At 41.4% G+C, this 9,501-nt stretch overlaps 2 non-coding genes across 2 annotated transcripts; both read right to left on the bottom strand.

The window, feature by feature from the left end:
• Positions 1 to 6,340: 6,340 nt before the first annotated feature.
• TRNAF-GAA (transfer RNA phenylalanine (anticodon GAA)) lies at positions 6,341 to 6,414 on the bottom strand. The gene has a single exon. It is a non-coding gene; the product is annotated as a tRNA-Phe (tRNA).
• Positions 6,415 to 8,749: 2,335 nt separating this feature from the next.
• TRNAS-UGA (transfer RNA serine (anticodon UGA)) lies at positions 8,750 to 8,836 on the bottom strand. The gene has a single exon. It is a non-coding gene; the product is annotated as a tRNA-Ser (tRNA).
• Between the last annotated feature and the right edge of the window lie 665 nt (positions 8,837 to 9,501).

Genomic DNA, 9,501 nt, shown 5'->3' with positions numbered 1-9,501 from the left:
AATAAAGCTGCGGGATCCTTGCTAGTTGTACCTTGAACCCTTATGACAAGGGGACAGGTTAGTTTTCGATCCCGGAAGATACTGAAATCGAATCCCTCATGCCAGCCAAAAGCGCTTCTCTTTCCACTGAAAGGGCAGAAAATAAGACTAAAACAAATCCCACGTCCCTCCATCTATTCCATTAGCTGGGGTACTCGATTGTAAAAGAAAAAAAGCCCCGTAGACTTCCCACGGTATGGCCATTCCTCTTTAAAAAAGCTCACTGGTTCCACCGTTATGAGCCAGTTATTAAAGAAGCGTTCGCACGCTTATGAGGCAAAAGGCTTAAAAGGCATACATATGCCTAGTCATAGGCCCTCAACAGAGTTACAGCTCTTTAGTTCACCCCTAGCCACAAATCATCCCCGTATTTTGCCACATACGTGGGTTCGGTCCTCCAAGGCCTCTGTGGAGAGCTCAATTCGACCTGCTCATGGCTAGATCGATCGGTTTCGGGTCCAATAAAAACAACACAGGAACTTTGTCTCCTTGTGCTTGCACCTAATGGCTTAAGCCGCTGTTTCCATTGACTCGCTGACCCATTATGCAAAAGGTACGCCGTTAAAGTCATAATTATGCTAAGCAAAAGCCGACAACGCTAAGCTCTGCTCAAGAGTTCTATCGAATCCTAGTAACTTCACTAAAAAAAGCTATCATACCTTCCTAGCCTCGCGTATGCGTTCTATTGAACACTAGTGGCTTCATTAGAGAAAGCTATCATGCTCTCTCAGCCTCGCTCCTTCGACTGATGGTTTGCATCGAATTTTAAGTTTTCTATTGCACTCCCGGTATATGACGGGGTCTTTTCACCTTTCCCTCACGGTACTTATAGTACGCTATCGGTCATTGAGGAATACTTAGGCCACGGGGGTGGTCCCCCTTTATTGCGTATAAAGCAATCGTCATTTAAATACAGTATCCGCGTTTTATCATAGTAATTAGACTTGCTAATAGAAATCTACGGGGCTATCACCCTCTTTGGCTAGATCTTCAAATCCTTTCGAAATCCTAGCAGGCAGGCGCTTACGCTTCCTTTTCCGCAAGTCTTCCCCTTTTCTTTTAGGGGTTCGAGAAAACAGTTTTTTCCCTTTTCTTTGCCTAATCCATGTTCGCTCGCCGCTACTAACGGAGTCTCGGTTGATTTCCTTTCCTTTAGCTGTAATGATGTTTCAGTTCGCTAAGTTATTTCAATTCAAAACGAAGCCACAGCATACGGCAGGCCCAGTGGGCTCAAATACGGTTTCCCGAACGGAGATCCATGGATTCTAAACAATATCTCCCCATGGCCTTTCGCTGCTGAAAGCGTCCTTCCTTCTCAATGCCCAGGCATCCATTCAATGCATTTTTTTTGATACAGTAGGAATTGAACCTATTGAACACCTTATATTATAGGCTTATCATCTTCGCTTATGTCACACTTAGACTATGATTGCATTTGCATGAGTAAAACAAATACGTATAAAGCCCAAAGGCTTCGGTCGGCGAAGCTTAAAGTCTATTCTTGCCTAAAAGGCAATGCCCTGGTGGCTCTGAAGACTTATCGAAGCGCCACTGTGTGGATTCTACTTAATGTCTTTAAGGCCTTTCACCTGAAGAAAATGAATTATTATACGAGAATGTTTGCAAAAGCTAAGCTCGTCGCAGGAGATTCGATCGATCGCGCACTCGCCGGGATTTGACTATCGATCAGTTAAGCCAAGGCATTTACGACACGACCCGAGTCACTTACTGGTATTTGAGCATAGAAGGGGCATAATTGGCATAGTCTTTAGGATCTAGCCGATGCTGCTCCGTGAAGCAAGAGTTGATGCGAAGACTCAGACAGAAGGCCGGGGACCAATCAAATCAGGTGTTCTCGAATGTCAATACATCGCTTGGTCGAGTACCCGGACTCCGACCCTCGGCCTGCGGAGACGTGCTCTCGGGGGCCATACGTGGAGCGTCGCTCTACTGCAATAGATTTCGCGGAAAACCAGCTATATCCGATCTTGGTTGGCCTTTCCAAGCCGCTCTATCTTTCGATCGAGATTAGACTATACGTTTTCCCATTCCCAATGTAATTTTTAAGTTAGATCACGAATGCCATAAAGATATCCCCATTACGGTTATATTAGAAGCAAAATGTAGTAATAAACTTATTTTTAAAGACGTAATCCATCTGTTAGCCAAAATTAGGTCTGTCTGCTGCAGCCACGTCAATCCTAGCTAGTCATTGTTTGGAATGACTGCAGCCACGTCATTCTAAACATTGTCTAGCTTTTGCTACCGCATTACGGTTATATTAGAAGCAAAATGTAGTAATAAACTTATCGTTCTAAACATTGTCTAGCTTTTGCTGCCGCATGTATTAGAAGCAAAATGTAATAGGTAAGTTAGGCAAGGCGAATCATCTTACATTCCGGATACTGAGTTAACCGGTCAGAAGATAAGGACCGGGACCCCAACAGGCCAAAGCCACTGCTTTTGAAAAGACTTCTTATTGTAGTTATAGTCTTACCGTGATATGTTCTTTTTGGCAGCGCTTGAAGTGCTGGCCAACAATGGAGTTTTTCAGCTTAACGTGAAAATATTTTTGTCATTTTAATTGATGACTCCGCTTGCCGATTGCATGGAATGCAAATTGAAAGGGGATATCAAAGTCAAAAACCTCATCACTTTCATTAAGAGAATTCAGCCTCATAGCGGTGATTTACGGTCATCAATGTGATGTGATCGCAGCGTTATGCGAAAACAATCCGGACTGTCCAACCACGTCTCCCGGTAATTTCCAGTACATATGGCAGAAAAAGGCGCTTTTCACACATCGAGGTCAAAATGGCATCGGGTGTTTCACGTCTTATTAGAGTGCCGGAGATTTCTTAACTTACTTAAAAAACAAAAAAAGGCAACTATACTAAAGCAAAGAGGTACTGGGGCCATGGTGAGTTCAATTGATGGGTTTAGAGCGAATTTTTTTTTTACAACAAAGATTGCTATGGCGCAACCCGTTTGGATTGGCCGAATAGGTTCTTATTAATCGATTGTTATTATACAAGAATTCTTGTATCGCTCATGCAGATCTTCCATCTACCGGAAACCAAAGGATTCATTGCTTTTCCTTTTTTGTCGAACTTGTATAAACACAACCCTATTTGCACCTATCAGTTACGAACTTGCTATTGTTATGAAAGACAACCCCTAGGCTCAGTCACAGCAACGAGTACCGAACCGTCGTTCCCACGGCTACAGTACCAGGAGTTGCTGCTGAGCCAGCCCGTTCAAAACAGTACTTCTGTCTAGCAGAAACTATTAGCGACATCCCTAGAACAGTATTCGTATCGTGAACCAATGGCCACTTTTCCGGTCGAAGGAAATGCCTAATAAATAGTCAAATACTGCACTCTTTAGCTACTGTACTCCGGAAACAAAGTAAGGGAAAGCCCCGTACGTCAAGAGCTGCACTGCTATGAATCAAAGACTGTCTGCTCGCCGTTTCCGGCCAGTATTGCGGGTTCAATGGCTTTATACGAATTAGCTGTTTTTGACCCATCCGATCCCCAGAAATGGAAATTGTTAATACTGGCACTGTACCTTAAGTGGGAGATGGAATAGCCCGCATTCATGGTTCGAACAAAGTAATGGCTGGAGAATTGGTAGAATCTGAAGATGGTACAGTAGGCATCGCTTTGAATTTAGAATCTGATAATGTTGGCTAAGTACTGATGGGCGATGGTTCGACCATACAGGAAGGGGGTTCCGTAAAAGCAACGGGAAAAATTGCGCAAATACCAGTTAGTAATTCTTTCTTAGGCCTTTAAGCCAGTAAATGCTTTGGCCCAACCGATCGATGGAAAGGGTCAAATCCCAGCTTCTGAGTCTAGATCAATTGAGTCTCCCGCACCATATGGGAATTATTTCAAGACGTTCCGGTGGCGGAAAACGACCCGAATCTGCAGGAATTCGGGAAGGTTGAAGCAATGGCCAAACCTCCTTGAGGCTACAGCAATAACGTCATAAGCAATGACACTTAACTAAAGCACTTTATCCTCGCTTTCCACCTTTTATCTAGGGTTAGGAGGATCACGCGCCATAATGCCGGATCTCCATCTTTCTTTGTTGGTTGCTCTCCAGTCGCAGAATTATGAATAGTTTCACTAAAAATAAGTTTATTGGCTTGAAAAAAAAAATGAACCAATCCTTTAGCCTGGCAACCTGTACTATTTTTGCTGCCTCCAGCAACCTGTTGCAACTAACTTCATATTCAGGATGAAACAAGACAATTATGCCAGATAGTAAGGAATTACAAGTTTTCTGCACTAGAAAAAGCTAATAAATGGACTCGACCCATTATATATTTTTCCAGTAGTCATTTTAGGGACGTTTGCATGTACTGTGGGTCTTGCGGTTCCGGAACCATCAATGATTGGTGAACCAGCAAATCCTTTTGCGACTCCATTGGAAATATTACCCGAATGGTACTTTTTCCCTGTCTTTCAAATACTTCGTACAGTTCCCAATAAATTATTGGGGGTCCTCTTAATGGCGTCCGTACCGGCGGGCTCGTTGACCGTTCCTTTCATAGAAAATGTAAATAGGTTCCAAAATCCGTTTCGACGCCCTAAAATCTTAACCACGAAGGCACCCGCTTGCCCAAAATAAAATGAATTAGCCGGATTGCTGCTTTATGACACTTGCTAGACCTATAAAAAATGTTATGATCTCCAGACCTATAAAAAATATTATGATCGCAGAAAACAAACATAATCAATGCGATATAGCCAGTCTTTGCTATGGCATGCGATAAGCCATATTCGCGATCAGCTGCATTGTCTGGCCTGGCAAAGCAATATGCAGCGATGGCAAGCGATTGGCGCGTAGGCCTTTTAGATAGAAAGTAACGAAAACATGCAGAGACAGGAATCAGCCAAAGAGTGCGGGAGATTGATTGCAATACTTATCAGTCAAATAGTTAGAAAGTTGGCCTGCTATGATTTAACGGTGCTAACCAAGTGGAAGAGCCGTCACTCTTAGGATAAGAGTGACTCTGTGGGATAACAAGCTGATCAAAACATCTTAGGGAAGGTTTAGCACCTCGATGCTGAAAGCCATAATCAATGCGCTAATGCCTTTTAGTTAGCGTGCTATGATAATATATATTTATTAATCTGGTTGTTTTTTTTTACCATTATCTTTGTCCCTGCAATCATGATCATTAACCGGATTATGCGGTTTCTTTTGTTTGCATTTCTTATAGCTATTATTTGAATTAGTATCTTGGAGTGAATTGCAAGTTTGTTGCTTAAATTGGCTTTTATCTAAAGCTTTTATTTTTTCAGCAAATATTCTTTGGTGGTTAAAGTATTTTGTAAAGTTAAGAAAGATCCGTAACCATATTTCTTTTTCAATAATGCAAATGCAAAAACGGGCTCAATAAGAATCTGTTTTTCTGGAGTTCCAAAGGCTAGCATGACATCGTTATGTACGTAAAGACCTAGAGTGTGGAAACCTAGAAATAAGCTAGCCCAACTTAAATGGGATATTATTGCTTCTTTATGCTCCAACATTCTTGACAATACATTGTCTTTGTTTTGTTCCGGATCATAATCCCTAATGAAGAATATGGCCCCTACCATGATAAACCCAGCAATATATTGGTGATGGGTATAAAGTGGGTGGTAAAATCTTGTGCTATAAAAGCATAAGCAGGTAAGGCGAATCCAAACAGCAAACAAAGCACAACTATGATTCGTTTATAGGATTTGAACCCGGTTCGAAGCCATTCCTTTGACACCTTAAACTGGCAAATTCTACCGTTTCCACTGCTTAAGTTTTGTTCAATCCATAAACACGTGCAGTTCCATCCCCGACCGTTATCACTCAACCGGTCTCATCCACTGACAATTTAGTATAATAGTCGGTAATTCTTCTTTCCAGGATGGTTATTTTGTTGTTCTAGCTTTAAACAATCTCATTTTTTCTTTGATTTGCGTTTCTCTCTTCTTCAATGCCATAAACGTTCAAGAGCTAATGCATATTGAGCAATTCTTCCTGCATGTCCACTGACTTGTAGCCGGAACATTTCATCATAAAAGGCCTCTATTCAGGGCGGAAGGGTTAAGGACCTACCCGGTGTAAGGTCCGAGACTTAGGCAATAAAATGAAATGATCACTTTTGGCATCGTTTGCAAATAATATCAAAATAAGATTAATGTTAGGATCAAACAAATAGAGAGCTCTGTAGCTTTAGCTAAGACTCATAAGCTGCGGGTTTAATTGCATTTAGTATATAATTGTCCAGAGATTTCAATCTAATAATTCGCTATGTTTAGAAGTGGATTTGAACCACTGACCCAAGGATTTTCAGTCCTTTGCTCTAACCAACTGAGCTACCTAAACCATAAAAGAAATCATTGCCAATTATTATTACGTTATCTCTAAAGATTGTTAATTCATTTTGCATCTGTTAGCATTGAATCCGATCTCTCTGTCCTGATTCTTGCCAATATGAGACGGAGGTTTCTTGACTTACTTAACAGACAAAAAAAGGCAATCTCTAGTTAGTAAAGCGTTTCGAGGTAGCTCGCTGAGACGAAGCGGTTCAATTGATTCCGCTACTTGCCTACTCTTGGCGCTGCTAAGAGGTGCCCTGTCTGTGAGTTCTACCCCTATGAGTTATTAAATGGTTGTCTCTCTTTCCTAGTTTTCATTGGAGCTGGACGTGGCTATCCAAATAGCCACTTAATGTTAGAAAACGAAACAAACTTCATGATTCTTTGGGCCCGGGTCCGTATTCCACCGAAGCCACAGTTTCTTGTGATAATCGATTCGTTTCAGTTGTTTGGCCCTGAAAACTTGTGACTTGCAAGCAAAAGGACTTTCGGTCTTAGGTTTTAGAAATCCTTCCCAATAGTCAATGCGTGAATACTGAAAAGCATATCTTGGGTCAGTACGGGAACCAGATCGTGTTAGATAAAATAAATTAGGATAACGAGCCGCTTCGATACATGGACAGTCCCCGGATCACAAACCAATGGATGTAAGCGAATGGCGCGTCAGAAAGTTAGCTTGAATACCTAATCTATGTCACTCCATCGATTCTGCCGCCTTATGGGATGACCAGATTGCAAGCGAGAGGTCAGATTACGAATCACTCGGTAATCCACATTGGTGTAACAAAAAAGATGGACCCACGACCCGCAATCCAGATTCCCATAAAATCGCGCAACAAAGACGACTTTTTTGTTTGTAAGGTCTGTTATTGACATAGTTGCCCACGTATGCTATCGATGAGGGCATCCATAGCTTCCTAGACGAGATGACCACGCCCCTAAAATCAGACCAGCACTTCATCCGGCACTTTAGGCGATGAAGCGCGATGTGGAAAGGGGGATAAGAAGCAATCTTATCTACTTTGGAGTTTACGCCTGATGGATTATTCAATCCATATTCATACGATGCAGCCAAGTAAGTGGGGCTAGCGCCCGCAATTACAAAGAGTAATGGGTGATAGGGACTGAAGGAACGATGGCTGGCTAAGTAAGTGGTAACTTTTCTTTTTAGGGATCCAACGTTTGGAATTTTCCAATCGCATAAAGGGTCGAACGCCATTCAAATCGTTGCACTTTGCCTTTCCCTCTTCCCTTCAGTCGAGTGGCTGAAGCCCCTCTTCTTTTAGTCAATACGCTAAAGCTCCTCAAAGCTTTGCTTTGCAAAGCAGAGCAAAACAAAGTAAAGCAAAGCAAGCAAGAAAGTCTATAAAAAATAAATAAAAATAGCATAACGAATGAGGGACATGACAAAAGGATTGGCCCTTCAAAACATTTCAATATTACGTTTTATAAGCACCTTATTGTAAGTAAGTAAGTTTTTGTGTTCCAACATTATGTTTTTGCCAATACCTTGCGTCTTAACATTATATTTCTAATTATTGCATGCTGAAAAGTTTAGTCTTTGCGTTCTCACGTAGGATATAGCGATTTCTAAACACCTTGCCGTTTAGTTATTGCATTTTCGTCACGTCACGGGTTCGCGATTTCTAAGTATGATTTACTTTAAAGCTTACCATTTAAAAAGCGCAAAATACCATTGAAAGCGAAAAGGCTAAGCTTACCTTATTGTATTGAAGACGTTGCTTATCTTTGAAAAAAGTCGATTAACGATAGCCCAAGCAAAAATACCTTTTTGATTTGAATAGACGTTGCCGACAGCTCGTGCCTATAGGTGTTGGGTTGAGTCCCATGTTGCCGTTGCCATTACCATTTTTAGAACCTGGCAACAGACTTTTACAAAGGTGATAAGCCGGAGGAAGATGAGATGACGTCAAATCAGCATGCCCCGTTATCTCTAGGCGACGCATGTGCTACAATATTGCTAGAGATAAAGAGTCGCGAGGGCGTCCCTGGGTCGTACGTCTCCGCTTATATTGGTTTTTTACGTATACACTTAGTCGCAGAAAGCAGTGTAATCAAATGCCTAAAGGTATTCAGGTTGCCGGGATTGGGTTTATGGTGGTCCACATGCTGATGGACCTCCCAAAATGTTCCTTTCACCCGTTTGATTGCCAAGCAGCTTGTTATCGTTACTCGATTGCTCTTGAGTCGTGGTTTCAGGGGATGCAGTGTCGAATGGTGGCAAAGCGATTTGGCTTGGCTCTTAAAAAGCTAGCTTTCCCAATCAAGTTAGAGGGATGAAAAACATACTACATAAAAATGCTAACTTCTAACCATACTTACGGATGAAGAGGGATTCGAACCCCCGGTATTCAAAAGAATACTTCGGTTTTCAAGACCGACTCTTTAAACCGCTCAGACATCCATCCATTTTTTGGCAAGATTATGAGCCATCAATAATCAACCAACACAGGTTTTTGTAAATTACATGCAACACAAAAGAAAAACAAATAGGTCATATTGGCTGGGATGGGGGCCTAATTGATTTCTTTTTTTTCTCATCACATCTATTTTGGATAACACTGGTTAATAGATTCCTTTTTTTTAAGCTCAGTTATCTTTTTTTGCTTGTGTAAAGACAATCACTATGTTACGCTTTATTGAACACAACAACTAACATAAGGGTTTCTGTGGAAACTAAACTATAGGAATCCTTTCTAGCAAGTAACTAAATGGCTTGGCAAACCTCTAGCAAAGCTTTGACAGTTACGGGCTCCGCTTGACCTTTTCCATTGGCCGTATGGTCGACCAAAATTGATTGCGATTACTGAGGGCAAAAATTTCAAATTGCAGCCTTTTTGCTTGCCAGGTTACGATCTTTTGTCTTGACGCAGGCTATAGCCTAAATTACAAAGAGCTACAAAAGCATGCTGACTTAACGTCATCTCCATTTTTTGTTGCTTTCCATAATACATTGAAATTACTGTAATTTTTAAAGTAGCAATAAAAGGAATATCAGCTAAAGCAACGCATTGCATTGCTTAATAGTTTTAAGTTATCATTTAATGTAATCTACTTTAAGTTTGCAATAAAA

Source organism: Lygodium microphyllum, unplaced genomic scaffold, assembly GCF_053477565.2.
Source record: "Lygodium microphyllum isolate KBCC unplaced genomic scaffold, Lygodium_microphyllum_v1.1.10 scaffold_42, whole genome shotgun sequence".
Taxonomy (NCBI): Eukaryota; Viridiplantae; Streptophyta; class Polypodiopsida; order Schizaeales; family Lygodiaceae; genus Lygodium; species Lygodium microphyllum.
The sequence above is the reverse complement of the archived record's forward strand: the minus strand, read 5'-3'. Positions and strand labels throughout refer to the sequence as shown.